This window comes from Callospermophilus lateralis, unplaced genomic scaffold, assembly GCF_048772815.1.
Source record: "Callospermophilus lateralis isolate mCalLat2 unplaced genomic scaffold, mCalLat2.hap1 Scaffold_63, whole genome shotgun sequence".
NCBI lineage: Eukaryota > Metazoa > Chordata > Mammalia > Rodentia > Sciuridae > Callospermophilus > Callospermophilus lateralis.
Window position 1 is genome coordinate 15036426 of NW_027514713.1, and position 13191 is coordinate 15049616.

The 13191-nt window shown below is 32.0% G+C and overlaps 1 pseudogene; it reads left to right on the top strand.

Annotated features, from left to right (window-relative positions):
- The first annotated feature begins 2303 nt into the window (after positions 1-2303).
- On the top strand, positions 2304-2948 carry LOC143386477 (DNA-directed RNA polymerase III subunit RPC7 pseudogene; annotated as a pseudogene).
- Positions 2949-13191: the final 10243 nt, after the last annotated feature.

Consider the following 13191-nt stretch of genomic DNA (forward strand, 5'->3'; position numbering starts at 1 on the left):
TTCTAGACCACAAATTCAATGTGTGATAAAAAAAGAAATATGGATGAAAATTTGGTTAAATCATCAAAAACTCATCTATGATGTTATATACTAACACTTTGGAATCTGAGGATTGTTTGCATTTGAGTCTTTGCACAGCTCATTAGTCTCTCTATTTGAGAAAATAATGGATGTGTGCATTGCATTGTATGTGTAAAATGTGGAAATAAAATGAAAAATGCTCATTTGTGGTCCAATAATCTTTTAGTAACTGCAGTAAGTCTACAAACTTCCTCCAGGTAAATATGATTATTACTTCCTAAGAAGATGTGCAACAACTTGTATATATGAATTGTTTTCTCCCAGAGTTTCTATTTTTTTTTCTTTTTTTGGTGGTGCTGGTGATTGAACCTAGGGCCTTGTGCATGTGAGGCAAGCACTCTACGAACTGAGCTATATCTGCAGCCCATCTATTTTTGTATTTAACTAAACTGAAGTTTTCAATGAACTTATAAAAATAAAAAAATATTAAAACTTAAAAATAGATTGTCAATAGTTATCTTTCATACTTTAAGTTCAAGAAGTATAAAAAATTTTATTGCATCTTTTTGTAAACTGAATTAAGATATTGTAAAATTGAAAAGAATAAATCATATCTTTGCATTATTCCTCCTTTCTTATATATCTTCTAAGATGGTAAGCCATATCCTTAAAAATAATTCCTAAATCCCAATGTTACATACATTTTCTCCTGAATTTGTTGGGATTAATTGTAGGGATTCTAAATACATGTGAGGCTAATAAAACAGTCCTTGTGAGCTGTTTATTTGTGATCCTTTCTTCTTCCAAAGTTCCCCAAATCCACTTTAGCTTCATAGTTTTGCAGGTAACAGTTAAAATTTTTTGCTGATCAAAGATCTTGTTAAGAACAAAATTACCGTTACCATTCAGATGTCCATGCAATACTATATCCTCAAAAATTGTAATCTCTGTGATTATATTCTGTTTTTCCCCCTTCATACAGAAATATTGTTTTTCTTCTGCTTGTATGTTTACTATTTTTTCTTTTAAGATAAATGGTGCATAAGCCAACTATCTTATGAATTGCTAAGCTGATATTCTTAGTAATTGTAATTTTAGGTGTTGATTGAAAAGAATGGGGAGCAATGAAAGGAATAGAATAAATTTATTTGGAATGGATTCTGTTAACATGATGTTAATGACATTATTTTTTATAGACTTTTATCACTGCAGAGGTGGACATAAAAATGCACATCCTCTACATATTGGCAGTTTATTCACTTTCTTGTTGCTCTTTTAACATTTACATTTAAGCTTTTCACTTAAGAAAATGACTTAAGAAGTTGTACCAGACATTATTTTTCTTCTTGCACAAGCAAATTCATCCTCTAAACCATTTTTCTCTAATCATCTTCTCATGTAAAATATGCTGCAATTAAAATTTCAGTTCTATATCATGTCTAAACAGATAGAACTATTATTATTTCAACAAATTGGTTTGAGTACCTAGCATGCTTCAGGTACTATAAAAAACAATTGTAAAACACTGAATATGATAGTTTTATAAGTATTAGTTTAATGACACTGGGACCAAAAATAAAGGACACATAATAATGGCAAACTCTTAACATAATTATAAACAATATTTACATACTCATGAAAATTGATGGAATTTTTGGGATTAATTTTTGGGATTCTAAATACATGTGAGGCAAATAAAACAGGCTTTGTGAGTTTCTTGTTTGTTTGTGATGCTAAATATTGAATCCAAGACCTTGTACATGCTAGTTCTCTACCCTTCATAATTTTTATATACCTGCCAGCCCAAGATTATAGTTGCAAGAACAACTGTACATATTATCAAAATTGACAATACAGAAGAAATTGTAGTGATAAAATTCCTATTTCAAATATAACTTTTAAAGCTTACAGTAAACTGGGCACCATGTGGGGCATGCCTGTAATCCTGGAGCCTCAGGAGGCTGAGGCAGGAGGATCATAAGTTCAAAGCCAGCCTCAGCAACTTAGCTAGGCCCTAAACAACTTAGGGAGAACTGTCTCTAAATAAAATAAAATTTTAAAAAAGGGCAAGGGATATTACTTACTCTTGGGTTAGAACACTGGTATGAAATTAAAAAAAAATAAAAGATTACAATAAGAGCGCTTCTCCAAGTTGAAACCTTTGGCACTCGAGCACTGGCATCCCCTTCCAGCACCCCTTCCTTGCAGGCTAGCACTTCAGTACACAGTTTTGCCCAAAATAAGTGATGAGCTTTGTGTTTCTTGTGGTATAACTAGTTCTGATGGTTGAGAATGAAGGAAGAGGTCGTGCTGCCTATACCTTTAATACTGAGGCTTTTGGATTTAGCAGAGGTGAAAAGTTACCTGATGTAATGTTGAAACCACATCCACTAAGATGGTGCCACTGAGAACAGAAGGGGAAAATTATTTGCTGGCCTTGAAACAGGAACTGAGAGAAACAATGAAAAGAATGACTTATTTTATTGAAACACCTGAAGAAAAACAAGATATTAAAAGGTCTAGTAAAAGATATGTGAAAGTCTACAAAGAAGAGCGGATACCAGATTGGAGAAGTCTCCCAAGAGAGATGATGCCCAGGAAAAAAATGCGGAAAAGACCCCAAATCCATAAAGGCCAAAGATACAGACAAAGGTACTTTACTCACTAATACTGAAGGTGTGTTGAAAAAAATTGAGGAGTTGGAAAAGAGAGGTGATGGTGAAAAATCATATGAGGAAAATGAAGAGAAAGAAGGAAGCAAAGAGAAAAGTAAAGAAGGCTATGATGACAATGACGATTAGGATGCTACAGAGGAGGCGTATGATGAAGAAGAGCATGAGGAGGAAAATGACTACTTTAATTCATACTTTGAAAATGGAGATGTTTTGGTGTAGAAAAGTGACAACATGGATGAAGCAACCTATTAGCCATAAAATTTTCAAGAAAGAAAAATATATGATAATATAGCTTCTGAGCAGTTGGACAGACTTGATTTATGTTTTGTTTCTATTTTGTTGTTTAATATTTGTTACTGAAATATTCATAACTGCTTTTATACATTAATTACCTTTTAAATATATGACATCTGAAACTCTGACATTCCTCCTTAACAACTTTGCCATCCCTCTTGTGTATGTTAGTGAATTTTTATATTATTTGGATTTTATTATGCTAAAGAGTTTTTGCATCTCTTAATCAATGTATTTATACATATTTAAACAACTTATTCTTGTTTAATTGATCTTCTGTGAAAGTATTACTAGATATAATGGATTTCTATCACCTTAAAATTGATTTAATATAGTGCATGGAGCAAAACAAAAACCTTGAAAATTATCTTTAATTTGCTATGTTCTATACTAAGAAATTATGACTCCTTAAATCTGCCTAAAATTATAAACATACATTTTTCCCTACATGTATATTTTTGATCACAAAGAGATTTGTGATCAAAAACATACATGTAGGGAAAAATGTCAATCTGAGCTATATAAATTTCACATTTCACATGTAAGCTAGTACAGAGAGACTTTCACTTGGGATAAATATTATAAATACTTGAACTGGGGGCTAACTTCATACCATACAAAACATGAGTTAGTGATCCTCTGTAGTAAGTTTGACATGTTTAAATAGTTGGGCTTATGAAAAATTAAAGTGAAACATCTTTAATTTAATACTTAAGTACATAAGTCCTGGTTATATAAATTTCTTGGTAGAAAGCATGAGTGTGAATTTGGTCTAGTTGTAGTGCCTCAATTATACTTCACAGGACGCATAAACTATACAGTCGATTAGAATATAGAATTAACTCAGATTGTTAATCTTTTTATGTATTTAATATTAAATTCTTACAAAAAAGATTACAATAATATATAAGCTACAAATACAATAAATTTATGTTTAAACTTTTAAAATAAAAATTAACTTTTGATTACAGAATATTACATTTTATTGCATAGAAAGAAATAATAAAACAATGAAAAATAAACCCTAAAATTAATCACTAAGATATAACTTTCATGCCAATATGGAATTGGTATCAAAGTACCTGTGTGCTTTGATATGTATATAGTCATAACATTTATGATAATAACATTATAAAAAGTGTACTACATACTTTTTTCAGCGTCCCAAAAATACTACATAGATTCTATGCTGCATAGTCTTAATATCTATAGATCTAAACATAGTTGGCAAAATTCCTTTATATTTCTTCAGAACATAATTTGTTTTATCTGGAAGTTTATAAAACATTTTCAATTTTACAGTGTGTAACTAATTCTTTCTCTTTGACTTTACTTTCATGTTTCTATTTATATCATGGTGAAATCATGTATTTTATGGCCATCCCAGTTATATAATACACTATATGTTATATATAAATGGTGATGAATTAACATATAACCATCATTTTTGCCAATATTGGATGGTATCTAAATATGTACTATTCAATTTTTTAGTATTATTTTTCTATTAATAATTCAGAAAGTGAAAATTAATTCAGAAATTGAAAACTGATATTCTCTATATACATATGAGTTTTGGCTAGTTTTTTGTTTATTCTTATAGGTAATGAAATAACAAATTTCAATATGCTATGTTAGTGTCATCTAATCTGGTAATGTGTTTAAATAGAAATGTGTTCTTAAATTAGCTACATCTCTATGTAGTTTCAACTTTTTAACAAATGCATGCCTTGCAATTTTCCTGCTCGTATCTTTTTTGACAAAGCTTGGTGAATGGTCAGCATTCAATAATTATTTTAGTGATATATTAACAATGTATGTATACAAGATACTTAAGCATTTCTTATGACTTAAGAAATTTATTGATATCTTCACTATCTTCTATTTTATTGGAATATAGAGTTTCAAAATACTTTTTAATTATCTTCTGTATTTCTGTAGTGTCTGTTGTGATATTGCCTTTTTCATCCCGTATGTTAGTAATTTGCGTTCTCTCTCTTCTTCTCTTCATTAGCGTGGCTAAGGGTCTGTCGATCTTATTTATTTTTCAGTCATATGATCTGCCCAGATTGAGTCAGAAAGACACACACGATTTAAACAGACCAATAACAAAAGAAGAAAATGAAGAGGCCATCAAAAGACTACCAACTAAGAAAATCCCAAGACCGGATGGGTATACAGCAAAATTTTACAAAACCTTCAAAGAAGAATTAATACCAATACTTTTCAAGTTATTTCAAGAAATAGAAAAAAAGGAGCTCTTCCAAATTCATTCTATGAGGCCAACATAACCCTGATCCCAAAACCAGACAAAGACACTTCAAAGAAAGAAAACTATAGACCAATATCTCTAATGAACTTAGATGGAAAAATTCTCAATAAAATCCTGGCGAATCAAATGCAAAAGCATATCAAAAAAATTGTGCACCATGATCAAGTAGGATTCATCCCTGTGATTCAAGGCTGGTTCAATATACGGAAATCAATAAATGTTATTCACCACATCAATAGACTTAAAGATAAGAACCATATGATCATCTCGATAGATGCAGAAAAAGCATTTGACAAAGTACAGCATCCCTTTATGTTCAAAACACTAGAAAAACTAGGGATAACAGGAACTTACCTCAACATTGTAAAAGCTATATATGCTAAGCTTCAGGCTAACATCATTCTAAATGGAGAAAAACTGAAGGCATTCCCTCTAAAATCTGGAACTAGACAGGGATGCCCTCTTTCACCACTTCTATTCGACTTAGTTCTTGAAATACTAGCCAGAGCAATTAGACAGACAAAAGAAATTAATGGCATAAAAATAGGAAAAGAAGAACTTAAATTATCGCTATTTGCGGATGACATGATAATATACTTAACAGACCCAAAAGGGTCTACAAAGAAACTGCTAGAGTTAATAAATGAATTCAGCAAAGTGGCAGGATATAAAATCAACACGCATAAATCAAAGGCATTCCTGTATATCAGCAACAAAACTTCTGAAATGGAAATGAGGAAAACCACCCCATTCACAATATCCTCAAAGAAAATAAGATACTTGGGAATCAACCTAACAAAAGAGGTGAAAGATTTATACAATGAAAACTACAGAACCTTAAAGAGAGAGATAGAAGAAGATCTTAGAAGATGGAAAAATGTAGCCTGTTCATGGATAGGCAGAACTAACATTATCAAAATGGCGATATTACCCAAACTTCTCTACAGGTTTAATGCGATGCCAATCAAAATCCCAATGGCATTTCTTGTAGAAAAAGATAAAGCAATCATGAAATTCATATGGAATAACAAAAGACCCAGAATAGCAAAAACAATACTAAGCAGGAAGTGTGAATCTGGAGGTATAGCGATACCAGAGTTCAAACTGTACTACAAAGCAATAGTAACAAAAGCAGCATGGTACTGGTACCAAAACAGGCAGGTGGATCAATGGTACAGAATAGAGGACACAGAAACCAATCCACAAAATTACAAATTTCTTATATTTGATAAAGGGGCTAAAAACATGCAATAGAGGAAGGATAGCATCTTCAACAAATGGTGCTGGGAAAATTGGAAATCCATATGCAACAAAATGAAACTGAATCCCTTTCTCTCGCCATGCACAAAAGTTAACTCAAAATGGATCAAGGAGCTTGATATCAAAGCAGAGACCCTGCACTTGATAGAAGAAAAAGTTGGCTCCAATCTACATATTGTGGGGTTAGGCTCCAAATTCCTTAATAGGACGCCCATAGCCCAAGAGTTAATAACAAGAATAAACAAATGGGACTTACTTAAACTAAAAAGTTTTTTCTCAGCAAGAGAAACAATAAGAGAAGTAAATAGGGAGCGTACATCCTGGGAACAAATCTTTACTCCTCACACTTCAGATAGAGCCCTAATTTCCAGAATATACAAAGAACTCAAAAAATTAAACAATAAGATAACAAATAACCCAATCAACAAATGGGCCAAGGACCTGAACAGACACTTCTCAGAAGAAGACATACAGTCAATTAATAAGTACATGAAAAAATGCTCACCTTCTCTAGCAGTCAGAGAAATGCAAATCAAAACCACCCTAAGATACCATCTCACTCCAGTAAGATTGGCAGCCATTAGGAAGTCAAACAACAATAAGTGCTGGCGAGGATGTGGGGTAAAGGGTACACTTGTACATTGCTGGTGGGACTGAAAAATGGTGCAGCCAATATGGAAAGCAGTATGGAGATTCCTGGGAAAGCTGGGAATGGAACCACCATTTGACCCAGCTATCGCCCTCCTCGGACTATTCCCTGAGGACCTTAAAAGAGCATGCTATAGGGATACTGCCACATCCATGTTCATAACAGCACAATTCACAATAGCCAGACTGTGGAACCAACCTAGATGCCCTTCAATAGATGAATGGATAAAAAAAATGTGGCATCTATACACAATGGAGTATAATGCAGCACTAAAAAATGACAAAATCATTGAATTTGCAGGGAAATGGATGGCATTAGAGCAGATTATGCTAAGTGAAGCTAGCCAATCCTTAAAAAACAAATGCCAAATGTCTTCTTTGATTTAAGGAGAGCAACTAAGAACTGAACAGAGGGAAAGAGCATGAGGAAAATATTAACATTAAACTGAGACGAGTGATGGGAGGGAAAGGGAGAGAGAAGGGAAATTGCATGGAAACGAAAGGACACCCTCATTTTTATACGAAATCACATATACAAGGTTGTTAGGGGAAAGGGGGGGAAGGGAGAGAACGGAACAACAACAGATGAGGTAGAGAGGGAAGATGAGCGGGGAGGGGAGGGGGATAGTAGGGGATAGGAAAGTCAGCAGAATACAACAGTCACTAATATGGCATTATGTAAATATTGTGAATGTGTAACTGATGTGATTCTGCAATTTGTATTTGGGGTAAAAATGGAAGTGCATAACTCATTTGAATCAAATGTATGGAAGATGAAAAATAAATAAATAAATAAATAAATAAAGCATTTCTATCTTTATGATACTGGTACATAGAATTTAAAACAATAGAAAATGCAATCCTATTCACTAGACAGTTTATATACCACAAGATGGTAAATGTAAATCAACCTACTTTTATTTCAGTTAACTCTGATGTAAAATGTATGAAATGCAATCATTTAAAATAGCATTGGCCTTTGATTTTATATACAACAGGTACACAGCTACATCAATGTTCATAGCAGCACAATTCACAATAGCCAGACTGTGGAACCAACCCAGATGCCCTTCAATAGATAAATGGATAAAAAAAATGTGGCATTTATACACAATGGAATATTACTCAGCACTAAAAAACAACAAAATCATAGCATTTGCAGGGAAATGGATGGCATTAGAACAGATTATGCTAAGTGACGCTAGCCAATCCCTAAAAAACTAATACAGCATGTCTTCTTTGATTTAAGGGGGGGCGACTCAAACCAGAGCAGGGAGGAAGAGCATGAGAAGAAGATTACCATTAAATAGGGACAAGAAGTGCATGGGAATGGGAGAAAAAAGGGGAATTGCATGGAAGATGGTAGGAGACCCTCACTGTTATGCAAAATTACATATAAGGTGGTGTGAGGGGGAAGAAAAAAGAGAGAGAGAGAAACATGTTACAGTAGATTGGGTAGAAAGAGGGGAGGGGAGAGGAGGAGGGATAGGAAGGGCAGCACAATTCAATAGACACTAGTATGGCCCTATGTATAAACGTGGCTGTATAACCAATGTGATCCTGCAATCTGTATACGTGGAAAAATAAGATTAAGATTACGTATCCCATTTGAATCAAATGTATGATATGTCAAGATCATTGTAATGTTTTGAGCAACTAATAAAAAATTTAAAAATATATTAATTATAAAAGTTTTATATTGCCACCAATACTGATGCTTAATTTGGTCTTCATAACTACCTTCACTAGTCTATATCTCATTTTGGACATGATTTATTCTCTGATATGAGCATTATGCACAAATATTGAGAACTGTAAAACATATGGGCTAAGTTTTGAGAAGTGCTCATATACAAAGAGAATAAAGAAAATAAAAAGATTTAGCAGATAAAGAAAAAAGTAAAATAAAATAGCATTATGTTATTAGCAATGAGGATATAATATGCATTGGTATCAGCAAATATAAGAACTTCCATATTTTGAAGATTCTAATTGTAAAAGATTATAATTTTGCATTTCAGAGTCATAGAATATTTTTATTAACTCAAATCTTAAATTTTAAATGAGCTTTTTATATTCTTAGTATTCTTTTCTTATTTTATATAATATAAAACATTCTCTTGAGTTATCATCTCAAAATTTCATTGTGGAATTTAATAATATGGCTATAAATCATTTTTTCATTTAAAAATGAATTAAATGAAAAACGGAAACATAATGTATTTCTGGAGTTAAATATCTCTGCTATCTTTAAATATTTTTGATGTATCCTTTGAACCAGACTATGATGACTGAAAACATACAGACTCAATTGAATAAATGAGTCTTTTTAAAAGATATTCTTACATAATGAGTAAAGACACATTCTTCTATCAAAACTGTTATACCCTGTAGCAGGTTTGTGAATGTGATATTTGACAGTGTTAAAACAAAACTCTCTAGAATGTCATATTGATTGATATCTCAGCATGATCATTTTAAGAAATGAGTGATGAAAAAATTGATTCTCTAATTCTGGCTTCATACCTCAAGAGAACTTGTGTGAATTACTTGAGTATTTACATGTGTTGATGAAATAAATATCAAATATTTCAATTTGAGAAAGAAGCAGGTCTTTTTTTTAAAAGTCATGTCAATTATGCTGAAAATATGTATCACAGTAGGTAATTCAACACCTTTAATTAATTTGATTTTGAAATAATCAGATGTAAGCATCACATGAAAAAAAGAATTTTAAAAACTGACTTTCCTATGCAAATTTCTTCACAATTTTAGTACAACAATGAGGACCAAAGTTTGGTGCATATTTTAGTCTCCATTCTTAAGCCAGGGGACATTTAGATTATTTTTGCGTTTCTGATATCCCAGAAAAGATGTCTTATCTTTTTTCCTTCAATGTCAACTCAATCTGTGAACTTAAGTTCTTTTTGTTTCATAAATTACTGACATGAAATTCCTTCTCCCTGGAAGTATCTAACATTTAGAATTAAGAGATCTAGGGCCCGAATATGCAACCCCATCACAAACTAAGCTAAAGAATAAGAAGTGAGCCTTTGACAAGGTGAATGAGTATTCCTTTGGCTTTCCTGTGATTCCATATCCCAAAAGGATCTTTAGGTGTTTTTGTTTATTTGTAATTTACTTTCTTATAATCTATTTTCTTTCTAATGACTTCTTTTGCAGAAATTCCCTATTTTCAACATTGATAAAAATCCTCTATCTCATCCTAGTGATAGAAAACGATGTTGTTTTGATTCCATCTTTACATGTTGACAGAGTATTTTGGTTCCCATAGCCACTAAATTCAGCCTATTTATACTAACAGCATAAAAAGAGATGTTTTCTTTCTAGAAAAATTAAAATTGGATGGTTGAGATGATCTCTCTAATCTATCCAAGTTTCCATCCACTGATTGTTTTTAGAAAGTAATATCCTTTCCAGATCTGTAGCTCATTTTCTCATAGTAAAGTGAGAGTGGGGGGAAATTTATTTCAACTAACCTAGAGCATTTAAACACACTAATTTGACTAGAACCAAAATACCACTCTAATTCCATGATTTATTTCAAGACACTATAGCTGTGTTTCTTTGTCTCCACTTTGGAAGCTATGCCCTTTGTCTCTGAGGCTGTATGTATACTGTAACATACAGCATGCTTGGTAGGCAAGTAAGTTATGAGATTTCAGGAGACAATATGAAGTCTATACAGAAGTAAGGAATATTGAATATTACAGAAGTGAGGCGTGCTGAATATTGATTAGCACCATTAATATCTACCATTATTTTGTCACAACTATCTATGTGGTTCAGTTTCTTATATACTGAACATGCTCACTTTCCTTCCCAGGGTAGAGAACCTAAATACTATCCCTTCATAATTATTCTTAGATCATGGAAGAGATGCCACCATCTCTCCATCAGATACATTTGTCTTAGGAACCAAGCTAAACTAAATTGACCTATACACTCTCACAGGACAGTGCTGAAGCATGTATACACTAACTACAAGTAAAATTTTCATTTGGAAAGGAAATTATAGGTTCTGACACTTCACCAGACAGAAAATATGAAGTTCCCTATGTTGGGATGCTAGTATTCATTAATTAGTCCTTGATCATTCTTTCTGAAAGGAGGTTCAAGGTGCACTGATTTTTGTTATGATATGTTTGCTTATTTATTTGTTGTGACTGCAGTGTTTTGAGTTTCTTTCCCAATCTATCCTCATTTGAAATAATTGGTGAGTCTGCCATTTCAGGGGCTTTAAAATGTTTAGAACCTTACAATTCAAGTATTGAAGCAAGGATCAATTAAAGTTCATCAGTATATTTTGTGTGTATGCATGCATTACATATGGCTATTTTGTATAATTCATAGTATATGTATAAAATATTTACATAAACTTGTATGCGTGTTTCATTGGTATCCCAATAACATCAAATATCAACAAATGAATATTTGATCTATTTGCTTCCTATAAGTTCTTTGCTAGATAGATATATGCTTATGTTTTGTCTTTTGTTGATTTATTTTTCCCTCCAGAACTCATGACAAGGTCTTAGAGCTGGATGTGAAGCAGTGAAGACCATTTGAAACAATCAACCTGAGCAGAGATAGCACTTAAGGTAAGAAGTAATACAAAGTAATGAGAAGTAATATTCAAAGCAACATTTTTTTAAGTAATCCCAGTAACAAAATAACATTTTGACCTTTCCTAAACAATTGCTTTATAACTACAAACTGTGTATATACAGAGTGCTCCTAATTTCTTGTGTAGTTCTTTCAATACTATAATATATGGAAGAGGAAATTACAAATTGCTTTGGAAATTAAATTTCTTTATATCACTTTGTAAAGTATACAGTATCATATTTAGATATTACCTAGAAATATATGGGCAACTTTAAAGCCTGGAAGCACAAAAAAAAAGAAAGTCAAATGTTCTTTTCTCTAAATCATTTACATTTTCTCCTTATAAATTAGATACTTTATAAATATTCAAACTTTGGAGGGAGGTAGAAACAAAAATGCTACATATAGTGACATTTTCAGTTGAAAAAATGATCTAAGAAACAAAAGAAACACAACACTCCTTTATTTTGTAGGTAACAATAACACTTTTTCCCCTGCAATTAACTAATTGCATACAAAATTAACCTGCCCACCTGAGGAGAATATGACTTTTAGATTTTACTCATTAAGATCATCATGTTTTTGGATGGAAATTATACAACAGAGCTTAAATGAAGTCCTTATGGGAAGAACAAGTTTTACTGAATAATTTACTAATAACTATTATGCTCCCATCAAGTGTATTCCCCCAGCAATTCAGTTGTTCTAATTTGAAAGCCTCTCAGTTGTACACAGAATGACATTGCTGCAGATAGCAGTGGAAGAGGCATATTATATATATGAGCAAGTCAATAAAAATGAAATGTAGTTAAAGTAATTCAGGTGAATATAAATAGTATCTGATATTTTTTTTACATCCTAAATGTACTGAAAAGAGACCAAAGAATAGCATTTAACAACTTATTAAAGAACTTATTGTTATACTTGCTTTCAAATTATGTAAAAAATATAAATCATAATGTAGAAAAGCTAAAAGGAATTGGATATATTTGTTTCTTGAATTGGATCTTACTGCTTTCAAAATGTGACACTGGGCCATTAAAATGTTAGTATTGACAGAACATGAAAACTTTACCCAGATAATATTGAAATCTAATCTGCGAAAAGCAAATTACCAAAAAATCCCATCTCCCCACAAGATAAGCTTCTGGTTTAATACATTCTTAGATAAATATTTTCGAGCTATTTATACATTTTTTAAAAAAAATTTGGTGTTACAATTACTATATTTTATAAAATAGCCATAGATTACTAAAATCACACTATCCCTTTCTTTCTAATAAATATTGGTATTTTAATAAGATTGAGCCCAAGAGAACAAAAAGTCAATTCCTGTGTGTGACAGGTATTTCAAATTCTGTTCATTTATTAAAAGGTGTGTTTTGTTCCTAC